This window comes from Capsicum annuum, chromosome 12, assembly GCF_002878395.1.
Source record: "Capsicum annuum cultivar UCD-10X-F1 chromosome 12, UCD10Xv1.1, whole genome shotgun sequence".
Lineage (NCBI taxonomy): Eukaryota > Viridiplantae > Streptophyta > Magnoliopsida > Solanales > Solanaceae > Capsicum > Capsicum annuum.
The window spans coordinates 145,406,238-145,427,847 of NC_061122.1; the positions used below are offsets into that span (position 1 = coordinate 145,406,238).

At 35.9% G+C, this 21,610-nt stretch overlaps 1 protein-coding gene across 1 annotated transcript in view; it reads left to right on the top strand.

The window, feature by feature from the left end:
* LOC107850307 overlaps positions 1–2,120 on the top strand; it is a 22,243-nt gene extending 20,123 nt beyond the window's left edge. The window contains exon 10 of the mRNA XM_016694727.2: positions 2,023–2,120. The gene's annotated coding sequence lies outside the window, so the exon portion shown is untranslated. The remainder of the gene's footprint in view (positions 1–2,022) is intronic.
* The last annotated feature ends 19,490 nt before the right edge of the window (positions 2,121–21,610 follow it).

Here is a 21,610-nt window from a genome sequence, read left to right on the forward strand (position 1 = left end):
GGGGGGGGGTCGGGTCAACGCCGGGGAGCGACGACCGGGGGTCAGGTCGGGTCAGCGCCGGGGACCGGAGGTCGGAGCCGGCGGTCGGATCTGGTCGGCTCCGACGTTCAGCGACGGCGCCGGGGACCGGGGCCGGTGCGCTTGGGATGGAGAGGGGGTAGGGAGAGAGAGAGAGAGGGAGAGCCGGCGACCGGAGGTCGTCGCCGGCGGTCTGGTCAGCTCCGGCGACCGTTGGTCGGAGCCGGCGGCCGGATCGGGTCGGCGCCGAAGGTCAGCGACGGCGCCGGGGACCGGGGCCAGTAAGCTGGGGGTGGAGAGAGGGTAGGGAGAGAGAGAGAGGGGGGAGAGAGCCGTTGGGGGAGAGAGAGAGAGGGGGAGAGTATTTCCAATGTATCTGAAGACAAAAGCATAGCAAATTTTTATACTAAAACAGAATATGCAGATATCTTACATACAGTAATAGCATGAACGCAACAACAAAGAGAGTAAAGCAGAACCCATATCACCATGGAATACATTTTGCAGTGTCATCAACTATAAAATACATTATTATGTAGATATTCTTTTGTTTCTCTCAAAGATAAGATTCCACAGACGATCATGATATCTTCAATGGCGATATTGGAAACTTACCATTTATTAAGTTTTGATTTTTGCCCCAATTCTGATTAAAAGTGTACTAATTTTTCTGGTAAACATTTTGACTCCTTGAAGGTGAACCTCAGATACATACCTTACAGAAAGTCAGAATCTATGGTTTTCAAAAGGTTCCTTAATCTTTTAGGAGAGACTGAAAGGCTACTTCAGTGAGGGATGGCTAGTTTAATCTGGTATAACTATCTTATAAAACTTCCTAAAATAACAAGATAAATGACCAAGTACAGGACAAAAAAGATCTGATTTGATAATGTCATATCAAGTTTATAGAGATCATATCCTGTTGCCTTAAATAAAAAATGTACCAGACAATTAGAATCAACAACTCTACAAAATTCTTCCTAACACTTATTGTGCCTATAAAGTATACAGCAGCTATTACACCTTTAAATTTGGGATCCCAGTTCATAGAGGTACAATGCTAAAATACATTTTCTGATGTTTTAAACTAACTAATGAGAAAACTAAGATACATTCAGCAAAATAAAAGGACTCAATAATTGTATTTAAATAGAATGCGATGTAGCAAAAGCAAGTTAATTGCTCCTGGGTTCGTCCTGTTAACTGAAAATGTTTAACACCATCATCCATTCAAAATTCTTAAAAGTAAAAAAGAAAAAAGAGACAGAATTATGATATGCTAGTTAAAAAGTGCTACAAAATTCTGCTGTACAAAATTCCAGATGTGCCAAGGAAAAGTGCGAGTAAGCTTATGTATATGAGGATGCTTTCATTTATGCAGATGTAGCATATCAACTCAAATGAATCTATTGCATAAATAATTTCCCAGCTCCTCTCCTGCATACAAGCTCTCGGAAATCTCAACTTGTATCTTGTGCACCTAAGAATTTAAAACATCTAAAACTTCAAACTGTTCTTTGAGTCTATTCCTGGTGCTGTGATTATCTCCTGGAATCCTCTTATGTTTATATATTTCAGGTTCTAAATTCTTGTCTGGTCTTAGTTGTAAAAGTAGAAATTCAAGAAAATTGTAGCTGTATAGGCTGCAATTATCAGGACAGAGAATGTATCTTTCAGATAAACCATTTTCCTGATACTTTCCATGCAACACTTTTCATGCGCCTAAACAAGTCTTGACTTCTTGGGTTGTTCTTTCCTTTTACTGTTCAGAGTGGTTCTATGGCTCTTGTACTCAATGCGCAAGTGTTTCACATATCAATATGTATTTCACTTGCACTTCTCCAGTTAATAATGTGGTTTTAAATTTGGGTTGCCATACACAGGATGGTTTGTGCATTGTGCTGCCCTTTATTCATTTAATGTCTAGGTTTTCAACTCTTTTGCTAGTGATATCCTGTTCATTTCTGTGCTTTCCTGATGGACTCATTATTTTCTTTTTTCTAGGACTTTCCTGTTTCTGATAGAATAAAATAGGGACCAACAACCTCTTGCTGGAATTCCAATGTTATCAGTACACTCAGTTGGATAACTAAACATCGTACTTTAAATATGGTGGCCGCCTTGAATTTCAGTATATTAGAGGTTCTTTGGTTGTAGCTTTATTGTGGCATCCTTGCATCTAGCTTGCTGACTGCAAAGCTTGTTGTAAATATTATTTTGACTTCTTGGATCTTAAGGTTGTTAAAACATTCATACTTTTACAATATCTGAATCGAATGTAAGTTTTTGCTTTGAGCTGCGCGTCTTCTCGTAAAAGGGATGCTTCCATATGCCAGCTTCGATGCTGCATCTGAATTCTTGATAGGGCTAAAAGACTCCTGTAAAGCATAGGAATGAATTCTATATCACTATACAAAGTAAAAAATTGAAGGTTCTCTATATTTTTAGGTTAACACTAGTTTAAAGTAGGTGCGTGAGCCTTTGATTATTTATAATTAAACTTTTAATAACTATTCACTATAGTTAATTTCAAAATTTAAGTATTAAGGAAATAATTGATTAAGAAAATTTTACCTTACAAAATAAATTTGTTTATTAATCAAAGTTTATTTGATATTGAATAAAATTGTAGCATAAGTTAAATTGATTGGTAGAATGACATGTAGTTAAACTTTGATTTCTAATGAAATTGTTATCTTCCCGATATGCTATTAAGTCCTTAAGTTAGAAGAAAAGATGATCGGACTTAAGTTAGAAGAAAAGATGATCACATGCTACATAATGATAGTTTAATTTTAGACAATTTTTTTTTTGAAGTAGACAGCCGAATACAAATATAGCTTGTAATAATCTATTTTACGGAATGTACAATGATTCTTTTATGACTTACAATTATAAAATACTCAAACATACTTTTACATGTTCCTGTATTCTCTTGAAAGTTTTGATGTATCTTAGCAGTTTGTATGTAGTGCGTCTATGTCTCTTTATATAGGTGTTAATTTTTCGAATAAATGATTATCAGCTTACAATTACGTGGTCTATGGTCTTTTTTCAAATGATAGCTAGGTCACATTAACTTTTTTCAATAGAATCATGCATTACAAAAACTTTTTTCTCACCCTATATTCGTACTAAATAAATTAATGCATGACGCATGTCACGTATACCTGAGTGCAAGTAAATATTTGCGCGGGGTAATGTTATATTCATCTTCTGTTTTTACTCTTTTGACCTCTAGCAACCAAGCAAAGCACCTAAGTGAAAAAATGTTCTAGGCTCTTGTTTATATTTTCTTAGTTACCATCTAATGTATGTCCTTAGATGTAGAGACAATATCTGCTGAGTCAAAAGTGCTAGTTCAACGACTCTATTCTTTTATCACAAGTATTGTATGGTGTTATAAGGGCTAACATCAGCTCTATGGACTTCCATGGGTAGTTTACTACTTGAGAATTCGGCAGAATCTACTTCTGATGTGTGTGTGTTTCTTTTCATATAATTAATGTTGTTGCGACTTAGAGAGACAGAGACCTTTTTTATGTCATAATCCTCTTGGTTTTTGCAACTTTTTTAAGAGCTCTGACTCTCTTAACATCACCATCATCACTTTCTAAACCACAATTTTAAAACAAAAGAATCTATAAATTAAAATCTTGGATTCCAAGTGACTACTTGTTCATTGAGGGGTCATGTGCCTTTTGCTTGTTTTGGACCTTTGGTTCAATAATTAACTGCAGGTTGCCCCCTGCATTACAGGTATCGAGTGGTGGCAAAATGATTCCATATTTTATCAACTCGTCCAACATGCTCATATTTTAACAGATTGGACAATGATATTTTAAAGGGAAAACTATGGGGATTAACAAACATATGCCTTTAATTAACCTACTTTAGTAAGTTTCAATTAGCTACAATTCATAATCTCGTCTCCTATCCCTCTCTCATCACTCTCGTAAGTAGGTTTCAATTAATTACAATTCATAGTCTCTCTTCTCCTATCTCTCTCTTGTAACTCTCCTCCCTCTCTCCCAACCTTGCTCGCCTCCCTCCACTCTTCCTCCCTCTCTCTCCCTCTCTCTCTCATTTTATTTCTCTATCTTACTTTTTAAAACTTCCAGGAACCTTCTTGGTAATGTATATGCATCTGCTCAAGAGAAATATGATACATTTGTATTTATATTTCATATATGATTCATATAACTGGTTTCATACATCTATCTGTATATACAAATAAAAATGATAAGTTTGATACATTTGAGAAAGAGAGAAAGAGAAGGGAAAATACAAAATACAAAAAAAAAACGAGGAAGAGAGATTTGTATTCGTTGACACACTCGAATTCGTCGATCCAAAATGGTGATACAGCGGCTACCCAACTACGAGTAGGCTATAGTTTGTATTTGTATCAAACGATACAAATGGTATGCTTTTTGGTGCATGCAATTAGTCACTGTATTTATATTTTGCATCAAATACAATCAGTTGCATATAATTGATACATCGACTATGGATTGTAATTTTGAAAAAGGTTGTTGTTGTGCCCCCAATTTGCTGAAACAATGGCTATTTCTGAAAGTTTCCTTTTAAGAGGAAACACCTAGGTTATGTTTGGTTTGAGGAAAAATATTTTTTAGAATATGTTTTTCAATTTTCTCATATTTGATTGGCTTAAATATTTTGAAAATATTTTACAAATGAACTTATTTTTCTTTAATTTAAGAAAAATAACTTTCTTATATAAAGTAAGGAAAACATTTTGCAATCATTCAATCTCAACCACCTCACCCACACCTTATCCACCCAAACACCATAGGTCATCAACCCTTGACCCCTAACCCTCGGCCTACCGCTTGGGCCTATTGTCACGACACGAACTAGGCCTAGTCGTGATAGATATCTCAAGCCCACCGTAGGCCAGAGACCATCCCCTTAGCCTAACCTCCAGAGCACAATATAACAACAAGCGGAAACCAACTAAAATAGTAAATAAGATAGATGAATCAAATGAAATCAAAGAGTCTAAACAAGACAACCAGTAACCTCAATACTGTCCACAAAAGCCTATAAAACCAAAAATACCAACTTAGGTCGGGACAAGCCCCCGACCATGACAAAAGAGAATTTACAATTTTCAAAATATGAAAAGAAAACTAGTTAAATGGCATGGCTTTCCAAAAGATGGAGGCTCACCACTTCACAACAACTCAACCAACGTACCATACCACCTACAACTACACAAGAGTAACAGAAAAGCCTTCGAACCCTACATCATGAAACGATACAGCATTTAGAGATGGTCAGTGGGACGAGCACTGGCATGTAACTTAGAAAAAAGTGATAAAATAATGTCATTGCCAAAATCAGTCAAAACCACGTGCACAACATTTATATATACACATACATAGGATGTCGGGTTAGGGATAAGCGCCATGAATATGCGAATTTAAACCATTAGCTTGAATTGTGTAGCTTGCTCCATCCTAAAGGCACCCATGGGATATATGGGTCCATTTTCCCCTATCGGAAGGGCCTCAATGTATGTTGGCCTCACAAACCGAGAAAATTGAGGAAAGGCTAAAGACACCAAGGCGATAACCATCCAAAATATAATGTGTGCACCAAATACATGGTCACATAGACCCCCACATCGGCAAATGGTGGTTTTCAGTGTTGCCCCCCCCCCCAGAATCGACACCTTCACAGTGAGCTACACAATCGTAATACCTCGTATTTTTCTAGCATAATGTAAGTCCCAGTGCATGAGTATTCGTAAATAAAAATTTCGAAACACTCATTATTTTCAGTTTAGAGCCTGTCATTATATAGGAAATTCAATTAATATAAAATTCGTCTAAATCTGATAATGGGGTAAGAAGTTATGGCAATTTTAAGTTTCAGTCGTTAAACATCGTTATTTTGACCCTTAGCACGTCGCGAAGTCAGTGTAAATAGAATTTATCAATTTTCAGTATTCCTCCATGATAGTGGTGCGTCACGTCGTAGGCCCAGTTCATAATTGTCCAAATCCAGTGAGGCCGTATGATCATAGTGCGCCGGGCTAATAGTGAAATTAGAATCAAAGGGGCCCCACGATTTCTTCGTGTCGCGCCGTTAGCCCAGTTTCCAGTTGTCAATTTCTAGTGACACGGCGCGATAGCGCCGCGTCGCGCCAGGTGCCTATTTTGAAAAAATTCGATGAAAATTAAAAGTTTCGTCTAAGGGTAAAACAGTTCTTTCCCCTAATTTTAATCTGCTTAGGTGTGCTTTTAAGCCCTAAAAACATTTTTAAACTCATTATCTTAATTATTTTCCCCCCAAATCAAGAAGTTTTCTCTCCCAAATCAAGAACCCTAGCTCTCCAATTTCAAGGCCAATCCTCAAGAACTCACCCAGAACTTCAAGAAATTCACTATCCCAGGTATGTTTGATGTTCATCCATGGATTCCTTTCATCCATGGAGCCCAAGAAACCTATTTTAATCACCAAGTTATAATATTTCAAGTTATTATGTTTTAAATTATGATTTCATCCATGAATCTCCATGCACTATTGATTTTATACCATGTTACCATGAAATTATTGTAACTATTCAATTTTCCATGTGTTAATATTATTATTTATTGAATTAAATCATGATTTAATACTATTGTGTTTAATTCATGCTATTTTTGTAAGTTTTATGACATTCCTATGATTGTTTTAAACCCTGAACTACAAGTGTTTGATAAAATGCCTACAAGAGTGATTGATTTAAATAAAAGCCTTCATGTTTTGTCTTTCAAGCTTTAGTGTCATTTTACTAGTATTGTTTTGAGTCCTGGGGGTATTAAATACCCGAAATCCGTAGCTGCTTACTTAGTCTAGTATCAGTACATTACAAAATAGTCTTCAAAACATACAATGAGCTTTATTAGAACAGTGAGTTATCAGTCAAATGAACTTAAAACAGTCTAGTATTTCAGTGTCTTTCAGTTGGGAGTAGAATAGGGATGGCGGCTTTCCCATCAGATAGACAGAGTCGTTAGTAGCAGTCCCTATACTCCAAAACTATGTAGCCAGCATAAGATATGAGAAGTCATCAAATTAGGCTTGACTATCTCGCAGGGGTCACCCATTAGTTCAGACTTGACACTGTTAGTCCTTTGGACATTATATCAGTTTAGTGGATCTACATAACCATCATTAGTACCCGTGGAACGGTATTAATACCCTTTCAACTAGGGCTACAGGTTGGACCCCAATTAGCTCAAATTAGGGAATGTCGATTAGATGATACCTCTCACAGTCTCAGATATAGTCTTAGCTACAGTCTTAGTTCAGTTATGGAGTCTTAAAGTTGCTTGACCAAAACATACAGATATCAGTATTTTTTAGTATTTTAGTTTACAGATTTTACTCAGTCCATGTTATATGCTTGGTCATGCATCCCCAGTGTCCATAAATTTTCACGTATCTTCAGTATTTACAAACTGTCATGCATACTCGGTATTTATAGTTTCTCTATATTTTCAATATCTACAGATTCCATATTTTCTACTCAGTATTCCATGTTTTACATGCATATTCAGTTAATTATTAGTTCTGTTCATGAAACCATGTCTATCAGCCTACTTTATTTAGCGTACCAGTATATTCAAAGTATTGATCGCATACCTTTCTTTTGCTCTATGATGTATTATATCATAGGTGCTAACGCTCAGTTCCCAGACCGCGCTTAGACTTCACTTCTCGGGCTATCACCAGTACAGTAGCAGTGCTGAGTCCTCATCATTCGAGGATAGATTATTTTACTTCATATCTCTATTTCAGTAGTTAGCAGAGTTAGTTGGGGGCCTGTCCCATCAACTCATATTCAGTCAGCTAGTTTTAGTGGCTTTTCAAACATTGGAGTCAATTATTCAGTATTCAGACATTACAATTAGTTATCCAGTTTATCTTTATTTTATCAGATTCAGTCAGTTATTTCTATAGACTCATATTTCAGTTTTAAATTCAGTTATGAAAACCTTATGGCATGTCATATTCTTCCACATTTATGATCATGTTTCCAGTCTCACAGTAGGTACCTGCTCATGGGTTAGCTTGTGGTTCATCAGGACTGTAAGCATCGTGTGACGACTAGGGGATAGTTCTGAGTCATTACAATAGTTTTCTTTACGCCTAAATTAAAATGATTTGCACATAATCCAACCATTCACCAAGAAGTCTTTATTAAGGCATTTTTCCATCCTGGTATTGTCATAACAATATGCTTGCAAGATTATACAATTATGTCAAACCAATCCATGTAACCATTAGACTCCCAAGTTCCATTTAAAATCCAAACCATGGCCACCAAGAGCCTTCAAAAACCATTTTTATTCATTTATCCTTTAATGCAATGTAATATTTATAAAAGATAAGTTAAATCATGCAATTATCCAAATTCAAGATCAAGTTTACAAGGAGGATTGAGGTTAATGCCATTAGCATATCAAAATTCATCCATATTATAAATCCAAATCACCAATTTGCAAACATTGTGTCAATTCCTCCATTCAATTCCAAAATTCATCAATTTAAGTATCAATACCCCATTAAAATAAGGAATAAGCAATTCAAGTATTAACCATAAAAAAATCCTCAATCCAAGTTCAAACCCATCATTTAAAACACATAGATATTGAGTAAATAAGAGCCACAATGTAAAAATACAAGCTAGGGATAAGCAACATTCCTAAAGTATAGGAGAAATTGAAGAGAATTCAAAGTTTGAAGCCTGAACATTGAATTCCTTATAAAATCCTAATATCTCTTGCCTTAGGAGTTAAAGAGGAAAAAGTAAGGTTTGATTTTGATTACTGAAGGCAAAGAGGTCACTTGGGTGTTTTTAGTTGTGGAAAAGAGTTTGGAGAAAGGAAAAGATCAAAAAGATCCTAATTAAAATATGCACGAAAATACTAAGAACAGTTGTCACGACTTGGGTAACGATTTATGAGGACTAACCACGAGTTGTGGCCTAGAGTCATTATCTGAGGATCAACAACCTAGTCCTTCACTGTTATGATAACAGGCCTATCATAACGACTCGTTGTCTGACATAATGAGTCCCCATGAAGAATCGTGGCCAGGGGCTGAACTCTTGGCTATCCTTCTGTTGTGACAACGAGTCTCTCCTAACGACTCGTTGTGTCTCACAATGGGTTGTACCCTAGACTCGTTGTCAAGGGACCAAAACTTGGGCTTTCATACTTTTGTGGTAACGAGTCCTCCTGACGACTCGTTATGTTTGACAACAAGTCGTTGTCAAGGCCGTTATCACTGCCAGTTTTGACATTACTTCAGTAACTTGGCTAATTCAATTATTCATCTCTTGAAGGTTCTAGAGCCCAAGAACTTAGGGTATTACACCTACCTTCTCTTTCCCAACCTACCATTGGCTCATTTTTCTCCACTAACCTACATCTGCATTTTCTTTACCCCCACCCCCACTCATCCACTAGGTTAATCCCTCCCTTACCCCTCCATCGACACTTTAAGAATTTAACCCCAAATCGAATCTCAATCTTGACCTTGACTCCAACCCAGATCAGAGGATGAAACTTGACACATGACTCGACTTTTAACCCAACTAAGAACCCTACTTAAGACTGGACTCCTAGCACTATCCATACCATGACTTTGACCTTGAAATGGTCCTGATACTGACCTAAGACAAAAATATTAACTATGATCATGACTCGAGAACCGACCCAGGACCTGACTCTTAATCGTAATTCAAAAATTAATTTAGGACCCGAATTCAACCTAAAAACCTTACCAAGACCTGGATCCTAACCCTGAACCAAGATTTTAGGACCCTATTTTGACTTCATTTTATGATCTTGATCGAAGACCTTGATATTGACCTCGACCTAAGATTACAGACCTAAATATCACCCTCAACTCGAACCTAAGACCTAACTCCAACCTCGATTTGAGGTCATGATGTTGATCCTTACCTCGATTCAAGATTCGAATTTCAACTTTGATTCAAGACTAACCCAAGATTTGACTTCGTACCTGATTCCTGGCCCTATCTCTCGACCCAATACTCTGCATCCAAGCATATATCGGGTCTCCACGCCTACCTATGACACTACTCCTAACTCAGAACCCTACTCTTGATTCAAGATCTGACTCTTGACCTTGACTTGGGATCCGACTCCCATTCCGAGGTCGATTCTTAAGGTCAGGGTCAGGTTGGATCCTAGCAAATTTTAATTTGAATTATAATATATATAAATAGTAATGCATAATATTTCTTGCGAGTCGGTTATCAGATTACTAAAATTCTACTAAAATATTGAGTTCTAAAGTAGAGCACTATTTACTCATGAAAATATGGAGCAACCTATTTTTTACTTGACCCATTTTGTCACCTAATCCAATTTTATCCATATGAAACATGGATGGGTCAAATTATTACACGTTTTACATTGACCTATTAAAAGCTCCCCCATTTGCCACCAATACTCCTATCGCTACTCCCTCCATTCTTTTGTCTTAATTTGACTAAACACAAAAATTTTTTTGAAACTTACTATGGCTGTTTTAAATATGTCATAATCTTTTTATGACTATAAAGCTTTTAAGACTTGTGACATTAAATATGCCATGATATTTGTGTAATCATATCATAATATGGTTATGGCTATCTTAAATATGTCATAATATGTAATTATAAAATAATGTCAAATAAAGTGTAACGGAGAGAGTGGGGGACTGAATTGTTGATCTGAAGTGGGGTTATTATTTCTTTCCTATTCAAGATAACAATTTATATCCCGTGAAAAAATAAAAAACCATAAGAAATTTCATGGGCAGATCGATTTATTCATGCATAGACATTACATCATTTTGAACTGCAGTTTTCTTCTTAGATGGCCATGTAGTTTTTCTTTATTTTATTTTTTCATATTAGAAAGAAAAAGATAGTTTTTTTTGTCTCAAGCGGGTCCAGATGCTTCTTTACTTTTTTTTTTCCAAATTATGACAATAAGACTGGAGGTACAGAAATTACACAAAAAAATTATTACAAGTTCAAATTGCATAGTAAAATAATATATTTTAAAATGTTGGTTAAATTTTATCTATTTGTGAATTTCGAGAAATAGGAAGCCTAAAAAATTTTGGCACAAAAAGTAAATTCTAAGGACTTGTTTGGCCAAATGAAATATTTTAACTTTTTTTTTTTCAAATCATGACAATTAGACTGGAGGGGCAGCAATTACACAAAAAATTATTACATGTTGAAATTGCATAGTAAAATAATGTTGATTTGAGAAATAGAAAAGGTTAAATATTTTGTCACGAAAAGTAAATTCTAAGGACACGTTTGGCAAAATGAAATAATTGTGGCATCAACTTTGATGCTGCTTTATCTAGTGTTTGGTTGATCTTTAGAAATCTATATAACTAATTATGGTGTAATTTAATACCAACTGGTGTTATTGCAATCACCATATGTAGTAACTTGTTTCTTAACCGAAGTACCAACCTACCCCTAATAGTAAAAAAAAGTTGATTGGAACAGGGAATCGAAGAGGAAAGCGCATGGATGGAGAAGATTTCAAGTATGGAATAGGTTCTCGTCCAGGCCCTGCCAGTGACGGAGCTAGACTTTTGGTTAAGGGTGTTCATATTTTTTCTTGGGTAAAGAACTGTTTAAAAAGCAAAGAAGGCGGAGCCAGAATTTTGGCTTAGGGTGTTCATATTTTTTCTTGGGCAAAGAACTGCTTAAAAAACGAAGAAAATAAAGCACTGCTGCCACCTGCCAAGGTTTGAACTCGGGTTGTTGATGCGGAAATGCACACTCTTGACCACTGAACTATGCTTCTCTAGATTGTTAAGGGTGTGCAACAACATGTATATAACCATAAATATTTATGTTTAACCTATATACTCAAAAAAAATTTTCGACGAAGGGTGTTTATCTAACCACCATTCGTTGGCTGTGGCTCCACCACTGGGCTTGCCCTGCCTACTTTATTAGCCATTCCTAACTCTCATTGAAACTGCTCTCAACCATCACTTTCTATTCCATTTATGAACAAGAATTTGTACCACATCAAACCTGTATGGCCTTATTCAGCATGGTGGAAGCAATCATATACGTACGTATACTTCAGCATTCAAAGTAGTAAACCTTATCATGATATGTTCTTTCATTAAATATCTCTGGCTGTAGACATTCATGCTGCTCGTAAATGTAATATTTTCTTATATAACCAAAACAAAAGGATACATTAGTAGTTGCATGGGTGGATCCAAAAAAAAAAGACATTCACTTTTTTTTACTTAAAGTTATGTTCTAAAGTTCAGAACTCATCATAAGCGTGCCATAAATGTTTTAATGATCGAGTTGAGAGGAAATTAAAACAGATCAATATCAAATGATGCAATACTAGCGACTTTAATGAACTTCAAGATGTGATGGTGGCCTTGATAGCTACTGAATTTGATGTTTCAAACACGGTGGTTTTTCTAAAGAAGGCAAGTAGACAAAAATAATTAAGTGGATTTCAATACCTAAGTGTAAGCCAACTTGGTGGGATCAGGGTGTGTAATTTTTTAATTTTTTTGAGTTGTGTTAAAAGTATATAAAATTAAATATACATTCATATTAATAGCTATCATTTAGCCTCTGTACACCACCTAACTTTTAGGCAAAGGATTTGCAAGGGACAACCGAGTTCTAAATTTAATATTTATTTATTTATATTTAATAATTCTTTACTTCCTTCGAATCATATTAGTGTCCATCTTATTATAAATAGTTGTCCTAACACATCAATATTCTTCGCCTGGAAGCCACTGAGCCTAAATATCAATCCACACCCAATCCACGCTCTCATATGCTCTCTCGCGGATGTATAGTGGCTGATCATCAACCCTTAGTCCAAGCGTGACCTCCACGTCTAGAGCATCATCGTGGACTCTCAATAATAGAGATTGAAGATGTGAGTTTCTGACATCCATCACTCAACCATTGCTGTCAGAAGGGCCCAGTCAAATTATATCTGACCAACTGTAATAATTGTATGAAGGGCAACCCTAGACAAATATTATATAATGAGAGTATGGGTGTGCCTCAAAATTATCCAACCCTCGTTGATGGTTGTGGACTCATTGTGAACCAATAACTAAATCCGCAGTCCATATCTCGTTAGATCTATGTATGACTTGTAATCTAAATACTGTCTATTACTAGGCCCTGGATGTACGCTAGATTCCATACTGATAGATCAAAAAACTTTGTGCATGCAAGTTTAAAATTAATACTTTATGTTGGATATTTATTTATTTATTGGTATTTCAAGTCTTGAAGTTATCAGACTTAAGCCCTATATTTGTTTAGAAGGTACAATTTTTGAAGACCTAAATCTTAATTTATTGGTACGTACATTTTTTCAATTTCATTTTGTCATCAAGACCTAAACTCTAATTCTTTAGAAGATACATTATTCACAACTGCCACGACCCAAACCAAGGCCTGATCGTGATGGGTATCTCAAGTCCACCGTGGACTGGAGACCACTCCCTATACCTAGTGACAACGCCCAAGCACACACGTAAGTGTACATGGTCTACTAAATAATATTGTGGCCTTTAAGAAAGCCGAATATCGATCCCGCAGGGACTTGTGTCGACAAATCTCCAATTCTAGCTTAACAATTGAGATAAAGTAACCAAGTAGAGTGTTGAATAATTGTAAACTAAAACTAAAGTAAACAAAGCGTAAAATAAAGTCTTGAAACAATCAATGGAGTAAAGCCCAGAGTTAAAGCACTACGAACAATCATACTATGTTATTGAACTTCATTTGTTAACTTGCTTATCTTGGTTGTTGATTCGTAGGGTTAATTGCATGATTATGGTCTCTCAACCTCTAACCGTTTATCTAACTTAGTCATTACAACTACATCTTTGAGCGGAGATGTAATAATCCATTTAAGTGTTTTAAAGCTATCATCCTACGTGTGAATCAAGTAAGGCATCTAAGTATATCCCTGTCCTTCACGCTAATTTGAATTTCTTATTTCATAAAAGAATACAAACCATACTTTGTTCATTCCCATGTTCTATCCCCCTATTCCCTCTCCTGAAATCACAGGGGTGACAATATATATATTTTTCGGGTGATCAATCCATCAAATAGTTAAATCAAGAATAAACAAACAACAAATATTGATAAGCAATCAAACGAACTTAATTCAAAACAATAGTACTCATGTTCTTGGCTTTAACCCCAGAAAGGAAGTTTTTAGCCACTCATAGCCATAATAAACATCCAAATAATTGTATGAATGATTAAAACCATAAATAAACTAAAAATAAAAGAATATAAAACCTAGAAAGAAGTTGTGGTAGACTCCAATGCTCCTAAGATGTTCCAAGCCTCTCCAAGATGTTTAAAATGTGTTTTAAGACATTATATTTATAGTGCACAAGTCATCAACCAACTTGGATTAGGTTTTCAGGCTATTTTCTTTCAGCTGGGCAGAATTTTCTCGATTTTGATGGTCACCGCTGAGAGGCATAGTGCCAAATGCCATCACTGGGCACTTTTTCCCGATTTTGGTGCTCACCATTGAGCGGTATAATCACGTTGAGCTTCTATTTTTGGACAAATGCCAATTGAATTATCACCGCTGAGTGTTGGGTTATTATTTAGGACCCTTTTGAATCCAATGGTGTACAAAACACTCCCATTGGACAATCACACAGTCCAGACACTCCCGAGACATTTTAGGGGTCCAAATTGTGTCAATTTGTTTATTGTGCTTTCGTTGAGCCATTCCAAGCACTTTTTGAGTTGTTTCCTCTTGATTTGAAGTTTGTATATCCTTTATATATCATCATAATCCATTCACCAAGCATCCTCTAGCATTAAACAACACAATTTAGAGCTCAAAATAACACAACATCCAATACAGTGAATCTAAAACACGAGTTAAGAATAGGCCAATTTCACTTTGATCTAAAGTTTATTGTTTTGACTCTTGTCTTGATCCAATTGACCCTTAAACATTATAACCAAGTTTTTTTACATATAAATAAATAATAAAAACCTTAGAAACTCATTAAACACATTAGAATTAACATGATAGACTAGACACACACCTAACTCAAGCTAGTCATACTAGTTTTCTCGATTGAACTCTAAATGATCAATTTTAATAAAAAATGATGTGAAAACACCATTAAACATTGTAAACACATACATGGACACTTAGATGCACATTTATCCCATTATCAACACATTAAGAACATGAATCATCCCTAAAACAAGGCTAAATAGTCTAGAATGCATCAATACCCCCAACATCACCACCCCACACTTAAAGCCTTGTTCATCCTCGAACAACTCTTATCTATAAACATCATGAGCTGAAGATACACCACACTTCTACTACAAGAAATACATTCAATTTGGTACTATAATGACTACACGAAATGTAAGTTTCTTCACTAAGCATGTTATACACGATTGAAAGCCCAAGAATCCTACTTCAAAACCTCCCAGCCTCAAGAATGGACCCAAAAAGTGGAAAACTTATGCATATTGATCAATTAAAGACATTATAAGAATCACCCATATTCCTCAAACATGTTCCCTCACAACAAGAGAGTTACCCATAATCACTCACAATAATGCCAATTATCACAATGGGTATACAAATCAAGTTATGCCCACTCTCATAAGGAATTCACAAGTTACACTAGATGAATCATAAGCTTGCCCTTAGTGTCATACTCTACTAATATTAGAGTGTTAAATTTAGGATCAAATAGGTCTTTTTCGGGTTATAATGTAGGCTAAGAGACGGGTAGAAACTATTTGCGGATAGCGACTAACCTCTCTAAGCGCTTTAATTCACTACATTATACATTTAAAACCAATCTTCAACAACAAAAGTACACTTTTTCCACCCACCTATATCTTTTGTTTTGCCCCATATCTTTTAAGCATTTTCACAAACACATGGTGGAAGTATTGATTATTACCACATGAATCAATTTTTTTTCTTTTTCTTTTTCACAACCATGGTAATATTTATAGCATAATGTCTACCACACCCATCCACCACATATCAATTATCAACACCAATAACTATAACTTTGGGAGATCATATTCACTTTTTCCCTCTTATTTCTCAAACTCCTTACTCACTTAATTTTTTATTAAAGCACTAGGAGCTTTTGGATCAAATTATGGTCAATAAAAGAAGGGATTAGGCTACATATGAGGCTTCCAAAGAAAACTCTAATGGCTCAATGGAGCTTACTAGGATTATGCACAAAGGGTAGGTTAAATAGAATGTAAAAACAAGGGTATCAAAGAAATGCCTATATCATCTCCTAAGCCCACACTCTTTATTGTGTTTTGCACATACACTGGGCAAGTTCTCAACATCACATGCAACAAGGAATATACAAATACCTCACATCACACATATGACACATGCTCAACTCATCTAGGATCATCATAGACTCCTAACCAAACAATCACATAAATTCAAATTTAAGCCAACAAGTACTAGAGTCACAAAATGAGCCTAAGAATCTCAAAAATAATAATTCACATCAATCAACATGCTTATACAATCGAACCACTTCACTATGTAATAAAAAATAGAACCAATAAGAATATCTTATAATTTTTTTTAATTTTTTTAAATTGAGCCAAAAGTTGGGAATTTCCCAACCCCACACTTAAAAATCTACTTCTTCCCCAAAGTGAATTTAAAAGTAAGAGATATAAATACTCCTGAGGCCTTTAGGCCTAGCTAGTAGCATCTTTCGCATGAAAAAAGATCTAGGGGACCCCACACTCAGTTTTTGCCATGCTTTTAGCTCAGGTTTATGGTACTCAAACTTTCCAATTACCTGCAACTCAATAAAAAACAAAAACTAAAAACTAAAAATAAAATATACCTACTTGACTTAGGTTATGTCACAAACAACCCTGATTTAGTATCGTGGCACGACCCAACTAACGGCTTAGTTGTTCTCTCTTTTTTTCTCTTACCCTTGGTCTCTATTTTCTTATTATTTTTACTCCTCTTGGGTGTATATTCTCAAGGGTACCATATTTGTCAACTTTAGCCTTTTCAGGCTCATTAATTTGCATCATGTCAGGTTGTGGTATTGGAGGCTTTGGTTGCTCTATGAGGGTGTCAAAAGACGCCTTTGGTGGACTAGCCACCCCACACTTATCCCATTCAATAACATTGATCGTACATATTTTTTATGTTGGGACGTTATGTTGAGAGCTTTGTAGGCTTTAAATATTGCCTCTTCATTTTCTAACCTCATCATAAATGTGCGTTCTCTAACATTAATCAATGCTTTTCTGATTGGTAGAAATCAATGCCTCAAGATGATTGTTGTCTGTTCGTCTTCCTAAAATTCTATAATGACAAATTTAGTAGGAATAACAAATTTACTAACCTTTATGAGGACATCCTCAATGATTCCTTTTGGATAGGCAATGAATCCATCTGCTAACTATAGACGCACAGTGCATGGTCTGGGCTCACCCAAACCTAATGTCTTGAACAGAGATATGGGCATCAAGTTGGTACTTGCCCCAAAATTACTAAGTGTTTGAACCACTCTACTATTACCAATCTTAATGGGAAGGGTGAAATTTCCTGGGTCTGTAAGCTTCTTGGATATTTTCTATGTCATTATAGCATTGCACTCCTCCGTGAGTGTTATTGCCTCCATGTCTTGCAACTTTACCTTATTCGCAACCACATCCCTTAAGTACTTAGCGCACTTATTCATACCCTGCAAAACATATAACAAAGGTAAGTTAATGTGAAATTCTCTGAATATGGAAAAGAACTTAAATATTGCATCCTCTTTCACCTTTATTTTTCTCTGAGGGAAAGAAAGTGACGACATCTGCTTTTTTCTTCGCAACAACTTTGTTTTTGAGTACTCAGACTTTCTCAAATTTTCAACAACTTTATCATTTTCTTGTGAGGGAGTCAAATCTGCATCTACCTCCTTAGTTACCTTTGGAGGTTCTCCTTGAAGCTGTTTACCACTTCTCAAAGTGATTGCCATAACCTATTTTGGATTTTTTATATCTCCTGGAAAACTACCTTGAAGCCTGGTATTTAGTGTTTGCTATAACTGCCCCAACTGCAACTCTAAGGTTCTCTGGGTTGCTTGCTGATTTTTGATATCTGTAGCCAACTGTGTTTGATTAGCTAGAACCTGCTTCATCATCTTTTCCAAGTTGCTAGTTAACTAATTTTCTTGTGCTTGTGGTTGCTAAAATTGCTATTGTTGAGAGTTCCAAGGCTGAGTATGCCACTTCATGTGGTAGGCATTACCATAATTTGGCCTTTAAGCATTGCTGACATACATTATCGATTCCAGATTTGAAGCACACATGGCCGCAAAATGGTCACTATTTTCGCAGACCTTACACCAACTACTAGTTTGCTGCGGTGTACTGTGTAGTTCCAACTTTCAGGATACTAAACTGAGTGTTCATCATATTTTATGATATAGAAGTCCAAGCTGATAGCATTGTGAATTGGTCCACCTCCAATATACCTGTAATTCTTTTTGTGGCACTTTTCAAGTCTGAATGTCATTCTGGGTTCCCATGAGCTATGCGGTTCAATAAAGTGTGTAGCTCATCATATGTCATCTTAAGAGCTTAACCACCTGCAGCTGAATCTAGCAAAATTTTTGTATTGTGGTTAAGAGCCTCTATAAAAGTATGAGAAAGTACCTTATTGGACTATTGATGGTGTAGAAAGTCTCGAAGAAGAGCTTGAACCACTCTCAAGCATGATAAAATTCTCGTGTGTCTTCTGTATGAAACACACTATCTCACTGCAAAGTCTCGCAGTCTTACCAGACAGAAAAAATTGGATAAGGAATTTTCTGTCCATATCATCCCATGAGGTGATTGAGTTTGCCAGTTCTGCATTCAACAACTTTTTTCTTCCCCAATCAGTGAAAAAGGGAACAAAGTCATCCTCATATAATCTATATTCATACTCATGGGAATGAATGTATCACTGATTTTCAAAAAATTCTGTAAGTGGAACTGTGGATCTTCATGTGAAAGCCTTGGGAACTATCCACTGCTAATTACAAGCTTACCATATTCTGTTTGAGCTTAAAATTGCCTGCAGCTGCCGGCTTCTGAAATATCGAGGTCAAATTGGTTAGAAGTGGGATTGCCACTTCTCTGACTGTCCTACATGCTACTTGTTCACCAGCCATGATGACAGGATTCTCTTGGTCTTATTGTATTTGTGGAATACGGGGATAAGGTTTGCTTGTCTCCTACATTGATGGAAAAGTTACTCAGGTTTGGAGCTTAGTTCAATCAAGTCCTAATCCCTTGCCAGCTTACTACTTTATAAACATGATTTTTGCAAATACAAATCCAAGAGAGTAAAAACACCAACTAAATGTAAAATTAAAACTAAAATAAATAGTTGCCAATTTATAAGTCCCTGCAATGGCACCAAAAACTTGACAGCGCCCAAGCGCACATGCAAATGTACGTGGTCTACCGAGTAATAGTGGCCTTCAAGAAAGCCGAATATCAATTCCACAGGAACTTGTGTCGGCAAATCTCAAATTGTAGCTTAACAATTGAGATAAATTAACCAAGAAGAGCGTTGAATAATTGTGATAAAAGCACAAGAAGAATCAAGAGTACAAGGTATTATCTAAAGGTCAAGGCTTCGGAATTAGTAAGCAATTGAAGACTTTTTTTGAAGTATTTTGAATCCTTGGTCGAGAGAAGGAAGGAGGGGATCTTATACCTTCAAGAGGTGCCATAATTTGGGGTTATTATAGTCTTTTAAGACTCTTTTTTTACACTCCGAAGGAGCACCCTTCATTAAGGGTATTTTTGTCATTATTTGTAATAAGTATAAATAGACACCTTAGATACTATTTTTATTAGATTTGATGAATATTGAAAGGATTAATCTTTAGATTGTAGTTTTTCTTCTTCTCATAGTGAGAGAAACCAAAATTAGGGTTTACATTAAGTGATGGATTTCACTTGTGTTGACAAATTGGCAAGAAAGATTGGTGCTTGGGGAAGGTAGTCCCTTTGTGTCTACCTAAGAGAGTGGTTTGAACTATCATTGGTGAGGTGTGATTGGAGATTTGATACATCTCCTTTTGTTAATCATCTAGTCGAAGTAAGGGTCACTCTACTATCTTTACATTTATACAATCCTTCTTCTTCATCTCATTTCTAAGTGTTGTTTTCTCTTTGTGTGCTTGCTGATTTTTGCATATCTAGTGTCAATTTCATGTTTTAGCCTTCCTTTAAGTTATCATTTGGTATCAAATCCACGTTTTAGGGTTTTTCCTACAACCCTAAGTCTTGGATTATTGATAAGCTTGAAAAAAATCAACAAAAAAGAGTATAGAAAATCAAAAATCTCACAAAAAAAATTGTTAACCCCTTTTTGTGTTTTGACAGATTTTTAGATCTTAGATCTACTTTGTTTTTGTGTTTTTTGTTGGTTTCAAGGGATAGATCCTTTCTCCCTAGCACCTAAGGAGTCTAGATCTACATTTGGAATAAGATTTGGTCAATTTTGAGCTAGATCCACCATGGTTATGGCATTTTGAAGCTTCAAGAAGCTAGATCCGTGTGGTTTTTATGTTGTGGACATTGGTTGGTTGTGATTTATTGTTATTTGAGATCACCTTGGTCTAAGGAGCCTAGATCCACAAGAAAATCTAGATTTGGGGTTCACTTGGTTAGGGGTCAAACTTTGGTCAACTCTTAAATATTCATCTTGTTCTTCCATCTCCAACAAGTCTTGCTAAGGAAGAATATTCAAAGAGTGTGTTTGATCCAAAAAAGAAGAAGAAGGAGAGTGTACTTGGTTTTTATGAAAGAATATTCCTTGGCACATTCATTGTCATCCAAAAGAAAGAAGAGACAAAGGGAATAATCAAGCACAATTGAAAGTAAAAAGGGGGGTCGACCAATCTATTTTGAATTCATTTGAAGCTCCAAAAGGGCTCCAAACCTTCAATTTTTTCCTCCCAAATGAAATTTCTTCTTCTCCTAAGTGTGTTTGGCCGAAACAAGTGAATTGGGATTTGAAAATTTTGAAAAATGACGTCCAATCATAAGCTGCCATATCATCACTTATACAAATGACCAAATTGAGTTCTAAATTAGATTTCTAAGTTTCTATTTGTTGTTTATAGTTGCGTTTGTGTTGATTCTACTACTAATTACCAAACTAGTAATTACCTAGTAGGTTTATAATTAGATTAGAGCCCGTTCGTTTTGTGTTTTCAATTTTTGTGTGATTTTCTCATTTTCAAATTCATAGTAGTTTGTTGGTTCAAGTCTACCGTACATCATTTTTATTTGAGTCATATCAAACAAAAATCTATTCTGGGCCAAAGCTTATTCACCACTCATTTACTTGCCGAGTATTGCCATGTTTTCAACACTTGTAAAGCCAAGTGTGAGGTGAGGTTGAGTGTGAGTGAAGTGAGTCTTTGAAGTGAAGTGAGTCTTTGAACTAACATGTTTGCTCATTTT